This window comes from Tiliqua scincoides, chromosome 5 (genome assembly GCF_035046505.1).
Source record: "Tiliqua scincoides isolate rTilSci1 chromosome 5, rTilSci1.hap2, whole genome shotgun sequence".
In the NCBI taxonomy this organism is placed as follows: Eukaryota; Metazoa; Chordata; class Lepidosauria; order Squamata; family Scincidae; genus Tiliqua; species Tiliqua scincoides.
Window position 1 is genome coordinate 37257601 of NC_089825.1, and position 16994 is coordinate 37274594.

General features: G+C 44.0%; 1 pseudogene; it reads left to right on the plus strand.

Moving 5' to 3' along the window:
• The first annotated feature begins 4437 nt into the window (after window positions 1–4437).
• On the plus strand, window positions 4438–4554 carry LOC136655127 (5S ribosomal RNA; annotated as a pseudogene).
• The last annotated feature ends 12440 nt before the right edge of the window (window positions 4555–16994 follow it).

Below are 16994 nucleotides of genomic sequence, written 5' to 3' on the forward strand. Positions count from 1 at the left end.
TATTTTATGGCTACAGCTTGCTGCCTTATTTATTTTGATTGTAATCCATCCAGAGTAAAATGTTTTTAGAAAGGCAGCTAATAAATTTTAGCATTGATCCCTCAATAGACAGCACAAGGGAGCACAATCTTTGTTGTGGGTTATTAGAGACTTTGTATCTGATAATAATTAGTTTTGATCTGATGATAAAATAGGAGCTATGGAATTATCCTTGGAGAATTATATACACCATGATCCCACTGGGAGAACATGAGTATGTGGAAACAGCCTTCTGTGTATCCCTAACTAGGTGGGAAATCACACAAGTTGCTGTACGCACAAGGTCTGGTCTAAGGCACATCATGTAACAGGTCTTGATTTTGTATGCCAGGATCAGAGTCCACCTCAGAAACCCATCCCAGTGTTATTGCCTTCATCGTGGTAGGTGGAGCCATCCAAAAGCTTAGGAATTTGGAGGCATGATTGACAAACTGTCCCTATTCCTCCCAGTATAGCATCTTCCCTAGAGGCTGCTTGCCAATGTCTCCCTTATGTCTCTTTTGAGATTTTGAGTTATTCTGACATAAGAAATTATCATCTAATTCCTTTGCTAGATAAACTACTTTATAATATTTTTGGTTGAAAAGTGATAAATAAATATTCACCATCATAGTCAGTGGCATGACGAAGGGGAGCAGGGGGTACATTTCTCTGGGTATCACGTCTTGAGGGGGTGCCAACTTGCACTACCAATGGTGGACCGAAAGTGAAAAAGCAGCCTTCTGAGGCATGGGGAGACCATGTGCAGCCTCCCTGAGCCTCAGAAGGCCTCCCAGAAGCCTTAGAAAGGCACTTCCGGTTTTCATGAAAACCAGAAGTGCCCTTCTAAGGCTTTTGGGAGGACTTCTGAGAGCCACAAGGGAGAAGACAAAACTGAAAAGGTATCTCTGTGTGGGTATTTTTGCCCTTCTCTCCAGGGAGGGAAGTAAGGAGATTCTCCTCTGCGGAACTTTAGCCTCATGTATGCTCTATCTTGTGAAACACTATGCAATCAGCCGCACCCCCCCCTTCTTGTACCAAATGCTAGGCTAGAGGCTGTGCTTTCCTTGACTCTTGGGAGCCTCAGAGTACTTCCCTGACCCTGGCGGTGTTAACTCTGGTGTGTTAAATTTGATACAGGAGTGTTAAAAATGTTTGTGCCCCAGGTATCAGATAACTTAGCTACGCCACTGATCATAATAACAATATATGACAATAAAGTAATTATAATATGAAAAGCAACTGATGTAGTTTGGAATGGCACTTCTTCGTGCATATAGAAACAAAATCAATGCCTTGGCTCATCCCAGCAAGCGTCAGAAGATCTCTCTGTTGGAGAGAGACTGGACATAACTGAACATGGAACAGAAAACCATCTGGCAAAGCAGTTTTTATGCTAAACTGAGTTTTTCTTTTTTTTTTCCTCCTGAGATTTATGGGTAAAAAAAGAAGAAAACAAGTTAATTCATTTGATTTCAGTCTTTGAGATAGTTTCTGGGATCCTAGAATCAGAATTGTTTATTGGCTTAATTTTCCCCCCCAAGTCCAAATACACTTTGAAATGTAACATGTCATTATATAATTTGTAGTTACAAAGCACAGGCACCAGCCTGTGATGGGGAGCAGAGACACTCTGCTTAATTGGACAGATTTGAAACCACTCCTTCCCAGACCGAAAAAGAAAAACGTCTGATTAGCAGCCAGGATAAACATAGTCCAGCAACCCAGGACACTGTCCAATCTGAGGTTTGGTCAAGCTATAAAACTGCCAAGCAGCAAAGAACACAGGAGCAAACCTGGATGCCGCATGTAAACGCTAGAATAATAGTGTAAATCTGGAGACACATGAATCCAATAGCCGGCTCAGGAATGGCTCTGAGATTTTCATTAGGCTCCCACATGGAGGGATTGGTCCCGGGGCTCAAGGTGAAGCCAGGCTTGAATTCTTAATAAGTGGTGGTGAAATGAAAAGAAGGCTGGGGAGGGAAAAACATGAAGATTTAAATCCCAAGAAGTAGTCAGGGAGGAAGGGGGGGAAGTCTTTGTTTCAAAAGGGAATGTTGCAGCCCACATGGTTGAAGCAGCTCAGTGTTCTGGGATGAAGTTCTGGACTTTTCCTTTTTGGTTCAGCATCTTTTCTCTATGCTTCTTTAGCATCAGCATCTTTAATAGCACAAGCCTATGCATGTCTACTCTGGAGTAAGTGCCATTGTATTCAGTATGGCTTACTCCCAGGAAAATGTGTCTACTATTGCAGCCTAAATAGCTCTTCAGTGTATACAGACCTTGACAATTTATAAATGTATATAATGGTCCTTATTGCTGGGTTCCCCTCCCCTTCCCACAAACCCTCAACTTGTCTGGCAGAAGAGTGAAAACCCAACATCACATAATGGAAAGTTCAACATTTTCAGCCTTATGGCCAAATCATTAAGAGTTTTCCTTGGCTGTCCAATGTCCACACAGGCAAACTTCTCTTGCAGGTCAGTTGCCTTGGCCGGGGGGGGGGGGGGAGTCATTACTTCGGTTGGACTTGTGGGGTTGGAGTGCACAACATCCACCTTTTCATGAGCTTTCACCTGCTGCCTTTCTAAAAATAATAATAATAATGGTAACAATAACAGAGGCAGATTTAACCACAAGCAGATGGGACATTGCCTCACACCCCTCGTGCTCTAATGAAATATTATTTGGGTTTCTGCTCCCTTCTTGGCTGCCCCTATCGACATAACCACTGGCTGTGTTCCAAAAGCCTAAACAAGATAACAAGTTTTTTTTTTTTTTTTTTTTTTTTGGGGGGGGGGGGAGAGTTTGCTTGTCTTGCCAAAGACAAACTGCTTGTTAACCATAGGACTAACTGTTTCTTGTTATTTTTTTATGTCTAATGATGTGACTGAACACAAGTTCCTATTTAATTCTGTGTTATCCTGAAACCTAAAAAGATCTGCTTAATCACATTGTAAGCAAGGTTGTGCGAGCAATGTGCAAAATCCTGCACTGGTCCCCCAGCCTACTCCATGGTGACATAATGGCTTACTCCCATAATGAGTGCCACTGGGAGTTCAGTAGTTGTCTACACCAACTAGAAGTAACTTTCTGGGCTGTCAGGCTCAGGGAACTTTCCCAGCCCGACCTGGAGATGTCAGGAATTTAACCTTGGAAATTCTACATGCCAAGCAGGTTCTTTACCATTGAACTATGGTCTCTGCCCATAAGGGTCTTTTCCATTATTGCAAGCTAGTCTCAACTTGAAGTCTAAGATCTGTTTCTATTTGTTCATTTATGACTTTCCTGTGTTGTTATATAAGACATATATATCTTCTGTTAAAAACTCCCAGAATGGCTTACAGTTTCTCAGCTTAAAAACAACAGCACCACAGTGAAACCTCGTAGTATGAAAACCATAGGAAAGATGGTCGTGAAAAAGTGCCCACATTAATGAGGTTAAAACCCTTTTTAAAGGTTTAGATTATCCCCCACAAAAAAGGCTTGAGCCTTTTTTGTGGACTTTTCCTGGCATAAAACTTGATGCCTGCGCAGAACATGATCCAGTCAGGGTGCCACAGACAAAAAGCCCTTTCCCATATTCCCACCTCACTCATCTCTGATGACAGGAAGACGCTGTGTAATATGTGTGTGTGTGTGTTTTTTTCAAATTTTTATACCACCCATCCTTCTCCCTTCTTTTGTTCTCACAACATCTCTGCGTGGTAGGTGGGGCTGAGTGATGTGAGTGGCCCAAGGTCACATCCAGGAAGCTTCATGGCTGAGCAGAGATTTGAATCTGGATCTTCCAGGTCTAAGTCCAGCTCCTAAACCACTACACCATTGTGGTGCTGACAGACATCTTCTGAGCGTGGCTCAGAAATCCAATGCAGCAGGCTTCTATTAATGCCTACTTCCAGTGCAAAACAAGCATTACAACTCAAACATTCTTCTCCAGTTCAAATTCAAATTCAAACTGGAGGAATTTAATGCCTCCCTCCTTCCTTGCCTCCTATCATACCATCAGCCAACCCACTCACTGCTTCCAAGCTTCCTTATCTTTCTCATTGCTCCAGTAGTGCCAGTGGAAAAATGAAGGGATGTCTCCCTGCACCCCCCAAAACCTGTCGTGTTGTGATGGCTGCATGTTGAGGACATGCTGAGGAATGTGGTATAGAGTAGGGTAGAAAGGGATGAAATACATGGAGCCCACACTCTCTGCTTGAATCTGCCTGTCAGGAAACTTTCCCCAGTAGAGTGCAATCTTTCAACAGTTTCCAGGGCTGTGATCCTTGAATTCAGGGCTGCCTTGTTACAACCACACCTACCTCCTTTGTTCAAAAAATAAAAAGAACAAAATACTGTGGATGTTATTTGAGGAAGGTGGTGAAGGAAACGCTGGAATGGGAATTGGTTTTATGGTGGCATCTAATCTTTTTCAACTGTTACCCTGCACATGCCCGATCTCGTCTGATCTTGGAAGCTAAGCAGGGTCAGGCCCGGTTAGTACTTGGATGGGAGACCGCCTGGGAATACTGGGTGCTGTAGGCTTATGCCATAGTCTTTTGAGACTGAAGGTTGCCAACCAACCATTTTAACAGCCCAATCCTATGGGCCACTTACGATGATCTAGCAATGGCTGATGCGATGGCTGAATCAGGGGCAGGGAGTGGGCTGAATCAGAGGCAGTTCAATGGCAAAAGGGGGTGGATCTTAGAGACAGTCACACATACTGGATACCATCCCCCTTTCTTAGGACAGATCCTGACCTCTTGCTGGCTCTCTGATCACCCTCTCCCCAGCATAACATGCAGCCTGCGTTTTGGGGGCACTGTACGCTACAGGGCAGGGGTGTCCAAAGTTTTTGGCAGGAGGGCCACATTGTCTCTCTGAGACTGTGGGGGAGGGCTGGGGGGGAGAAAAAGAATTAATTTACATTTAAAAATTGAATAAATTTACATATGTTTACATAAATGAATATATTAAGGATGAACTTATATGAATTAATGAAGGTCTTGCAATAGCTCAAGGCCTATAAAAGGCCTTGCACAAAGCAAGGTTGGCCTTTCCTTTTCTGTTGCTACTGCATCACAGACATGAAACAGCAATCAGTGGCGGGAGCCCTCATCCCACAGCTAACGTGAGAGATCAAACAGTTGCCCTCACGCTGAGACCAGTTGCATTGGGTCAGTGTGGGCTCCAACGAAGTTCCAGAGGGCCAGAGGCTCTTTGGAGACTGGGGGCTCCCTGAGGACCGCATTGAGAGACCTCGAGGGTCGCAAGTGGCCCCAGGGCTGGGGTTTGGGCACCCCTGCTATAGGGGGATAGAATTGGGCTTCCTGAAAGATACCTTAAGGACTGCCTGCTTCCATAGGAACCTGCCCTGCTTTCTAGCCCTCTATGTAAGGCTAGTGGTTACCAGTGATTTGCCTTCTGGGTGGTGGCAAAGTTCAAAAGAACCCTAGAACAATTGCAACTTGCCTACAGCAGAGATTACTCCCATCTCTGCTGGGAACCTACTCCCGGCAGGTTCTACTGTAGGCAGGTTGCAAAATAGTATCTTTCTTTATTCCCTTGATAATCCTTGAGTTTACAGAGTTTAGGGTGAAATGTCAGGTTACTGCCTAGACTGGTGAATGTGGCCCTGAAAACCGGAAAATGAATTTCTCATCAGTTGACAACTCTGGCCACAGAAGCCTTAGATCCATGTCCTTCAACATCTTTTCCCACAAAGGTCAACCAGAAGAAGGACCATGTAAACCCCCCTTGCTTTTCAGCACCTGGCATTTGGACTGGAGATTATAGCAATGAGCTCATGGCTATGCCATTGACTCCATGCTAAACCCTTCCTTTTTATCTTCCCATATTCAGAATTTTCTACATTGAATTCCTCATCTGCCTGCTCTGTTGCACATCAAATATCCTGCACAGTAGCTAATCCTGGGAGATGGGAGCCTTTATAAAGGCAAAAGGACCTTATGCCTTTATAAAGGCAAATATGACAATATTCCCAGACTGATTTCGGTGACATGTATCCATTTACTATTGACAAGCACATTTTCTCCCCCTCCTGATCCATGTTTTCTACTTGTTTGACCATTGACCATATGGCAGGTTCGTCCGGTGGGCAGGTATATTATTAGCAAGGCACAGCTGGAGATGCAATAATTCCGCGTAGCTGTGATATTACACTAACTGGCTCAGACATCTCTGAAGCGAGATGTAGAAAAGAGCTATTTGAAACACCAGGTTCATTCCAGGCTTGTTCATATGAAAACAAGGCAGCCTGTCATGTACTAGGTATCTTTGGAACCCCCCTTTGAGTAAGATTTTATTAAAACAATTCTTTTCTAAATGCTTCTTGTGGCTAGAGGTGGGATATATAATTAAAACCGGAGGCTCAGACACTGGGAGCTTTCAGTCACATTTTCCTTCTAAGCTTGCTGTGAGGAACGGGGCAGGGTTTGCGAACAGTATGTATAATGTTAACCCATCACTGCACATTATCGTCACAGTACCAAGTTTTTGATGAGACGGGGAAACACCACACCCTACTTGGGATTAAGTGTAAAGTAACTGGCTGTTGTTCAGAAGCTTTATCCAGAGAGCGAGCCGCAAAACCTGAACTGCCTGCCTGCCTGTCTCCTCTGGTCAATTTCTTTCTCAGCTGTTCACACAGTGCATGCCTTGAAGGAGAAATGATCTTGAAATGCACAGGAGAAACCTGGGGAGACCAGGGGTTTCATGTTGTGTCTTATAAATCTCCACTCGAAGCCTGAGAAAGAACTGTCACAGAATGGAAAATGTGGCCAGCTACACAAACCTGCCGTTTTGATGGGTGTTTTTGTTTTTGGTTTCAATAAGAAATAAGTAGAAACTTATTCCAAAACCTACAATAATAGACAGAGGAAAATGAAAGGACATGGAAAAAAAATAGAAATATTGATAGGCCCCAAGAAGAAATTCTTTTTTATATGTTGAAAAAGACAACGAGAGAATGTGTATATTAAATTATCCAGCAGCTTCATCACCTGTTATGGTAAGCAATTAAAATGCAGATCTAAAATCCTGATCATCAAAATCATTGTAGCCCCATCATCAAGGGTGTGGAGTCTGGACCAGTCTGGGTGATCTGGCTTAAATTAAAACTTTACTCACTTGAGAGATGCTAGGGGAGTCACTGTCTTCAGAGGTGATTTCAGATGTCAACCAAGTTGGGCGCCAGCCAAGCAGCCATGGCCATCAGAGGGCCCACACAGATGGGATGAGGCCCTGAACCCTTCCAATACCAGTCACTTGCTACAGTTTCCCCATCCCTCACCATTTGCCAGTGGCGTGGGGTGGGAAGAGCCACCATCTACTGCCGTCATCCATTGGCCACTGCCAGCATACAAGACTTTGTCCCAGGGCCTCCAGAAACCTGGAAAGGGCTTGAACATGCACATCTGTAAAATGGGTATAATAGTGACAGTAATCATTTGGTGCAAGAAAAGCAAGATAGGACTGATAATGCATGATAAAAAATATCAAAAATGGTGGTGATTAGGCTTGATAGTGTAAAATAAAAGTTCTTCTCCTTAGCTATCTAATTTTCTACATGTAGGGAGAGCTATATAAGGGATACAATCAATGGTTTGGTCAGGTGAAACTTTGCTTGCAATGTGAAGTGGAACAGCCCAGTCACAGTTTTACCTTCTCAGAGGGGACTGGACCATAGATTCTGGTTGGTATGAGTAACCCAGGAATATTTAGCACACCAGCTGAGAATGTGGAGCTTGGAGTGTTACCCACAACTATTTGCTGAGAATGAAACTTGCTCTTTTTTAGGTCAGCAGATCGTGCCTCTTCACTGTCTACTTATATATTACCCCTGATATTAAAATAATACTAGTAATTAGAGAAATATGAAGGCTTTGGCCATCACCAAAGCCAAGGTGCCTGACTGATGATTAGCAAGAATTGGTAACATGATCTCTTCCTGCTGCCTATGGGTCTATTCCAAGATACTGCCTGCTGGTCCACAACATGGCATCCCTCCCATCACTCCTGTAGAAGACAATGACGTGATCCTTGTATCTGCCATGGTTTTTTTTTCCTCCCCATCTTGGAAGCAGGTTTTGGGGTTGGTAGGTTATCTCAGCAGGTAAATTATCTCAACTTTCTGTTAAGTTTGTTAAATGTAAGGCATATATGGTTAACACCCCCACCTTGTGGATACTCAGCTGTTCTGTAACCCACACCTTCAATAAACTGTCCATATTATATTTTTGGGCACAGCTTATTTAATGTTATGTTTTGTGTCCATAACAAACATTTTTTGAAAGCAAACACGTTTCCTGTCTTCCAAACTGGCTAGCAGATTTTTTAAAATTCAGTCTTTTGCTCAAATTACAATAAAGGCAGAGTCCACTGGCCAACATACCAACTCAGGTTGGGATGTTATTTCACCTGAAAATGTGCCCATTATGTTGGGTGGGGCTAACAAAATGTTCATGATAGACATGGTTGTGTGAAACAGAGCACCATCCTATGCATGTCTACTCAAAAGCAAGTCCCATTGTGCTCAGTGGGGGGGCTTACTCCCAGGAAAGTGTGCATAGGATTGCAGCCTCAGGCCTGAGGTTCTAGAATATAAATAATCAAACTCTGTTGCAGAGAGAGAGAGAGAGAGAGAGAGAGAGAGAGAGAGAGAGAGAGAGAGAGAGAGAGAGATTTTGTATGATGGAATATCTAACTGACATTGGTGTGCATAAAATAAGAGGGATAATGGCATGAATGATGGTGGGTGCCGGGATTTATTTTTATTTCACCAATGTTGATCCAGAGCAAGTGTCAGCTTGGAAAGGGAGCTGGGGAATACAGCATACTTTTAAATTACATCCTTGAGGCAAGCAATGTTGCCTGTGTACAATGTGACTTTTTCAACTGCTCCTTCCCCTCTCTCGAGGGTGTAGTTTGATGGCACACAATGGCACTCATGCAGTCAGCATTTTTGTCACTATGACTTCAGCTGTGTCTCTGAAGGCATGAATTGCTTGTGTCTTTTTGGCGCTGCTATAAAACGCCTGCTAAACAAATTGACTCTGCAAATGTTCCTTTATGGGAAGGCACTATAAGAATTTAATAAGACGGAATAAAACTTTTAAGCTTAACTGTGAAATAAAAATGTCACATTATTAAACTCTTTAGGGTGGCTTAATTGGCCATCACCTGAGTCTTTAATTCGGTAAGATTACAGAATTGTTTCTATGGTGCCCTGTTGGTTTTCCATTTATTGAGTTTGGTAAGCAACACTCATCGGGATTCAGTTATGGGCTTTTATGGATTTGAATGACACCCCAGCTCACAATCTCTCCCTGTGCATCCACATGTGGAATGCATGACACTAACACGGTACAGTAGGACAGTCAACTCAGAGTCATTTTGAATCCTAGTTTAGCAATGAGCCAGCTCAAAATCTTCCCTGGGGGAACTGATGCTTTGACATGTTGCTTGTTCTGAGCCTTCACAGACTACAGAAGTACAATGTACCCTTTTAAAAAGCATATTATGTTTCAAGTGCAATTGCTGAATGCTATCTAAACAACATAATGTGTTTTCAGTTATCTCCCCACCTATGTGCAAAGACGGGTTAGTTTAAAAGTAGAGCTAGCTGAATGTGCACCAGTGAACATTTTTGGCAGGAAAAGAGCAGGGAAAAGAGCTCAAGTTTGTGGGGCACCTGACATGAGGCAAAAAAAGGTCACCTTGACTCACCAGTGGAGGCATGCTATCCATTTCCACATCTTCCTCTTTCACCTTCCTTACTTTCCTCCTTCTTGAAGGAGAGTAGAGAAAGATGAGGCACTGCTATTTTGGTGCGCATATGAGGTGCAGTGGGGTGCAAGAGAGGGAGAAGAGGCACACTTAAGTGGGGCAGGGGGAGAAAAAGAGACTGTGGGTGTGTGGGCAGGTGGGCAAGTGGGGCAGGGGCAAGGGGATGGCACCTGCCATCATCTTACCCTACTGCCTGAGGGGTGCTACATGGAAAAGGGGTGCTGCGTGAGGGGTGCTTCATTGCGCTACGTGGAAAAAGGACTTTCTGAAGTCCCAGGGTTTGTTGGAAGACCATTAAAATGCCATATGCTGGTGTTCACAATCCAAGTCAAGGCTCGCTCTCTCGCTCTGTGTGTGTGTGTGTGTGTGTGTGTGCGTGCGTGCGTGCGCTCTTGTGCGAGAGAGAGAGAGAGAGAGAGAGAGAGAGAGAGAGAATCAGCCTTCTTCAGCCTGGTATCAGCAATGGTTCAATTTATCATCCACCCAGTCCAAATGTTAAAAGACATGTGTGTTCATGGTGCGCGCATTGACTGCCCCCGCCAGTCGTCATAATTGAACCTACTTAGGTTGAACAGTACATGTAGAGAGATTTACTGGGGAAGTAGGGGAGGCAAGGGGAGGAGCCAAAAATTCACATGTATCAGCATGCATATTTTTTAACAGGTAGGTCTGGGTGGATGATAAAAGTATAATCCAAACTGGCCCATAGCCAATCAGAGCTGGCTATGTAGAGAGGTCACTGAGGGCAAATGAAAGGAATGCAGTGTTAATACAATGCCTATTCAGGAAGCCTAGCCTTTGCCTTGGATTAGTCTTGTTTGCCCTCAAAGTTACCCCTAGCCAAATTTGATATTCTCCAGGCAGTATGACCAGGAAAAAGGTGTAGGAGATGGGGGATCTTGTCCTTTGTCCCTGCATCAATTCCCTGACTCACATTGTCTCTCTGAAGCTAATATTGGGCGTGATGGAGAAAACAATATTGTGCTCAGAAATTTTCCTTATTCTACTTAATAGTAACTTAGCATGTGTTTGATTTTTCTTAGGGAGATAACATACCATAGTACCAATCAGCTTCCCATGTATTTGATTTGCCCCAGTGGTGGTGGGGGACTTCAATTTATAACCAATGAAAACATTTTTTTCCAGGGCAACTAGTCAAACCTGGAGCCAATTGGACACAGAAACATGGTAGAGGATGGGCTCAAAGCCCTTAAACACCACCTACCATGGTCCAAACTGCACTGGGCTCCCCCATGTATACGATCTCTAAGAAAAAAGGAAGGGCCAGGGTCAATGAAGTGCTTAAAATCACATATGGTTTGCAGGGATGTGGACTCAACTCAAAGACTTGGACTCGAGTTGCAAAAACATGCATTTTCGCAGCTCGTAGGAACTCGAGTTCACTTGTCTCACTAGCTCCAGCACTGACTTGAGTCTCAGGGCTATGACTCAGAAAAGAGTCATGACTCAAATTTGACATGAGTCCTGATTCTCCTTAGTGTGTGTCTGCTTGCTTGCTTATTACTTTTTGCTTCCACATCACCCCAAAACACCTTGTGGGTGATCCAGAAGCCATCCTTCAGACCCAACGGCGGCAGTAGAAGTGGTGGGAGGAGGGTAGGTGGTTACAGGAAGCGAAGTTGGGGGGTTGAGGGGAGGAGGAAAGCTTAAGGGTCTTTTGTTGTTGTTCAAAGACTTAACTCGTTTCTTGAAATGACTTGGAATTCGAGTCAAATGACTCAAAAATTTCCATAAGTTAAGTCTCAATGGTGCGCACTATGACTTGTGAGTCAACTTGAGTCACAGGGGTCGCTGGCTTGGGACTCAGCTTGAGACTCGGCACTGTGACTCTGGCACATCCCTGCTAGTTTGTCCCTTTTTTTGCTGCTTTCAGCATAATTAGAATGGAGCTTCCAAGTAATGGTCTCTCATCGAGACGCTGGCCAGGCTGAGCCCTGGTTAATTTTTATAATGTGAGGGCATCCTTTGCACTCAGAACGTCCTTTGTTCCTAGTAGACCATAACAAGCAGAAGGGAATGTGCCCTGAGAGCCAGTTATTTGGGGGGGGGGGGTGTAAGAGAGTTGAGAAAGCAGCGAGCTGACTCTTGGCTAACTTCCTAAAAACAGAAAGTATGAATGTGTGTATAGCTGTTGGAACTAATTGAACAAGTAACAGCTAAAAGCAGAGGCAGTATTTTCTTAAATGACTAATCTAGAGGTTCCCCATTACAGAATCTGTGGATTGTGGGCATTTGGCCAGGATACCCCTGGCTGGCACCATTCATGCTGCCAAGTCAAGCAAACAGATGGGTGATCAGCATGGCCTGAAACCTGGTGTGTGGGAGCTGTGGGGCTCAGAGGTACACATCTAATCCCCCCAAGTCAGTGGGCACAGCCTGATGTGAATCATCTTGATTGTTCTATGTTCAGAGGTTTCACTTGTGTATTTTCTGTGGCCTTCTGGGCCACCCATCTCTTCATGTCCTGTAACCTCCCTGTTTTACATGATGTCAGCAGGAGATCTGGCTTTTTTTACCGGTTACCAAATCCCAGCTTCTTAAAACATTAAATAAAATGTTTCTTTCATTGCTAATTATTTTGGACTGTGACAGAAACCAGCTCCCCAGGAATTTGTTGACATTTTTTTTCCCCACAAAGGGGGGGGCAGTCGATGTGAAAATTTTCTTTAAAAGGGGATGCATGTCTACACCATGACTCTGAGCTAATGCACCACTCTTCAGATCACTGACAGGAACTTGGCGTCAATCAGTCCTGCCTCTGTTTAAATGACAGGATGCCTGGCAGCTCTTAGCCCTGCTTGCAAGATGTACTAATATTTACAAGCAAGAAAGAAGGTCTCTGGCTTTGTTGAAATAACACCACTTTCTTAGTTTGATTGCTGGTCCAGAGCAGACTTTTGCAAACAGCTACCAGGGGAGGATGGAGGGTGCGGCGAGGAGAGAGAACCAAAGGACTGAGTTTTCATCAAACACTAATGTTTACGTTAAGCCTAAACAGGTCACAATTATATTAAACAGATTTTGTTCCCCTTTTTTGCAGGCCATGTATAGCAGTGATGATTTTGTTATTCTAAAATAATCCATGGAAACTGATGACAGGATATACACAAAAGAGTATTAGCCAATCCTCATTCCCCCTCTTAAATTTGATTTCAGATCAACAACAGTTCTTCTAAGTGCGGGCTAAAGAATGCGGGCTAAAGAAAGGTTGCGGGTGTGTTGTGTGTCTTCCGGGAGGGTGAGATGCAATAGAGATTTGTTCAACTCACAAAGTTGTTACAGAGCTCCAAGTGGCATTAAAATAGAAGCGAAGGGGGGGAAGGATAACTCAATGACATAATTGCCCCCAGTCCCAGATACATTTTCAGGGAGATGATTTTCTTTTAAAGTGCTTTCACTTGTCTGGATGGCGTGTGTGAGAGAGGAAGAGGCACACACTGGAAGCGAGGCAGGGGTGTTGGAAACTGTAGTTGCCCTGTTCAAAGCCCACTCAACGAGAATTCCAGAAGCCAGATGATATAAAAGGCAACATTGTCTTCCAAGTTCTCAGCCACAGGCAGTTCATTTTTTCCCCCTTTCACTCCAGAGGTCCCAGAGTTCTCTCTTTTATCCACGCCTTCAGGTTTTTTAATACCTCCTCTGTTGGGAAAATCCTGAAATCAGAAAGGATGTAGTCTGAAGCACTGAAGTGTTTTGCCGTCTACAGAGTACGCGGCACTGGGGAACGTGGTAACGAATTTATCACAGCTACTAAGGGTGAGATTCATAAGTTATTAGGTCTTGCACCGTCTGGTTGGATATTATTGACGATGAGTTATTGAAGTTTCATTCTCTAGGTGGGGGAAATTGCATTATTCCACTTCTCAATGTCATCTAATACGTGCCTATAACCTTTGGCATGTCTCGTTAATACCACTGGCAATGTGTTTATTTTCCGGTTCTCTCTATCAGTTTGCCAACACTGTAAATCTAAATAAATGTCATTCTTGACTTAAATCATACTGTTCCTTTGGAAAGCTTGCAACCTCTTCAATACAAAGTGCAGAGGAGACAAAGTTTCTGGGAAGTGGGGAAATTCCATGTTCTCAAATTTCTAAAATTTGCTTAAAAAAAGAAACACACCCAGAGACATGAGTTCATGAAATGTGGACATGAACATCCATTTCACGGAGAACATCCACATTTCAACATTCACATTTTAATCTGAGCAGACCAAATTTGATGGTTGAAAGGTCATATTCTTCAGAGACCTGCCAGCACTGGAGTTGAACCTTAGCTTTGGATGTATGTGGATGAACATCAAGGGCCAAATTTTGTTGGTCAGATGCATATTTTCACTCATATAGCAGATTTTCCCACTCTTAAACACCAGTTTATCCAGGACTGGCCTAGAACTTCCTGGCACTGGAAACTGCATACCAAATACTGCTCCCTTCCCAGGCAGAAGGCAAGCCACTGCCTTCCCCACTCTGGCTCTGACAAGAAAGCCAAGAACAAAGCAAAAGAGGAGGCGTGGAGGAGACAAGAGTGTGGGTCTAAGGCAGAGGTTCCCCAAATGCACATCATGCTGCCCTGCAGTGTTGAAATGAGTCCCCAAGGGTGTCATAGGCTGTACGCTGGCTGAGCTGTTTGGCAGCATGAGCATGACAGATTGCAGAGCAGAGGCTCTGCTCCGTTAGTTGAGGGCCTTCTGCAATGTTGTTTGGGCCCACCTGCCCTCCCTGCATGTGTTTTACACCGATTTTGAAGCTTTTTTCCAGGGGCAACCCAGAAGTAAGTGCCAATGATACCATCTGCATCATTGGCACTTACTTCCAGGTTCCGCGTCAGGCACCATCGGAGGAATGGTGTTGCATCATGGGTAAATTTGGGAGCCATTGGTCTAAGGTTGGCTGAGGTGATATTTCAAGTGCTTCCTGGACAGAACAGCCCTGTGTGTGAGAAATGGAGTCTAGCAAGGAATTGAATGAGCAGGAGGGAATCCAATGCACAGAGCAGCACTGTGGAAGAGACAGAAAGGATGCGGTGAGATACTAGGGCTGGTCCATCCCCTTCCCAGGCTAACACGACTCCTCTCCCATGCACAGTATAGCTATCCCTCCCCAAGCAAACTCTTCTGCACTACATCAGCAAAGGTATTGTAAAGTTCTGTGGAGAGGTTAAAACATCCTTTCCTAGAGTTGATGTTGGGCATTGATTTATTGAGGCTTACAGGTGTTAAACATTGATTTATTGAGGGTGGTGTCTGAACAGGGACACCAAGCATCATGCTGCCAAAGTAACTCCACGAACAGCTAGTACCTGGTTGGGTAACCACCTGGGAACTGTACATACATTGTGTTGAGTTCAGTGATGGAAGAAAGGACAGAAATGTAACAAATAAAACAAAATCAATAATGAAGATGAATAAATAGTAGTACACTCAAAGATGGATGACACCTCCCGTATATTAATTTTCAAACCCTACTGCAATAGCAGGAACCTCTGGAAATAAATGGAAGAACAAATTAGAAAATACCAGAAGAATAAACCGGACTACAGCCCATGACCTCATGTCTCTAGGTTACAGAAACCTTTGTGAAGCCTGGTGGGACATTATACCCTCTGTATAGTCTTTCTCTTCACTACCATTGACTGCATTATCTGTGACATTTTGCTTGTCAGAGTTACCTAAACAGGAAAAGGATATTTAGTGGCTTATTTTTATCACCATGACTCATGTTATATTTCCTTCCCCACTCCCTCACTTGTAAATAGTCTGGCAGCATAGGAAAACAGAAAGGGAGAGGGTTTCCAGAGTGGTCTGGGTAGAGTTCAGTGGTCACAGCAATGGCTAATGTCTGCTGTTCCAGACACACAAAGGTAGCTAATTTAATAGCACACGTCTGGAGGAAAAGTAAGGAACCCAGATTCGTACCTTGGAAGACAAACAAGCAGCCTTTCATATATACCAGTAGTTGGTTTCGCTCAAGAATTTGATATAAAATGAGCACTAAATAATCTTGCTTAATTTTAAATACAGGCACTGAGCTGTGTCTGTTATGAAGAGATGTGAAGGAATGTCTGTAGACCATGATAAAGCAGAGACTCCACATCTCTCTCTCTCTCTCTCTCTCTCTCTCTCTCTCTCTCTCTCTCTGCCTACATTTCAAAAGAAAAGAATCTTGAAGGTCTTCTTCAAGCGTAACAATGGCAGGACAATCTTAAACGTGCAGTGGTGTAGCTGGGGGAGAAGGGAAGATCAATTCCCTAGGTACCATGCCATGAGAGGGTATCAAGAAGGTGCCCTTTGGAGGCCTTCTGAGGCCCAGGGAAATAGGAAGTGCCCTTCTAAGGCCTCCAGGAGGCCTTTCAGGGCCCCGGGGGGGGGGGGAGAATGGAGGGCATACAGGTGTTAAACATTTATCGGCCCTGAGTGCCAGATGCCCTAGCTACACCACTGTAAATGTGAGAAGAAACAGAACCAGTGTGGGCAATACCATCCAAGCAACAGCCTATTGCATGAGAAGAAGCTGAGGCACAGCTCTGAAGAAATTACTTCTTCTTGTCCTTGAGGTGTCCTGGAGTCTCCAGGAATCAACCTCAATCTCCAGGTGACTACTGAAAGCAATCCTGGATATTTTAATAGGACACCCTTTTGCTTACTTAAGTTGGAAAGCAAATCTTCAAGAATGGCACTGATCAGAGCTAGCTTCCCAAGGTATACTGCTTCACCCTGCCCATCCAACTCTTGCACAGGTTATATTCTGTGTAGGCAGAACCAGCATAACATATGTAGAGTCCCAATGTTGTTTTTTCCCCCCACAACTCCCTGATCAAGAATTTGTGGAGATCTCAACTGAGTGGTGGACATATGGAGGGTAACCTGACCTTGAACAAGGTACTTCCTTAAACAATATCATATCTTACCTCATTGAGTTTCAATTACAGTCACCCATGACATTTCTGAAAGAGACTACAAATCTGTTGGCTGGAAGGCAGTTCTTGAACCCTGTAACAGTGGAGATTGCTGGACCTAAGAAAATATGAAGTCATTAATCTGTACACAGCCTGAGGGCCTCTCACCATCTCAAATTCTTGTGAGGGTGGATATTGCAGACATTTTTGCCACCTATGGATTGGTTGGTCTTATTGGATCATCTGGTGAACAGAAT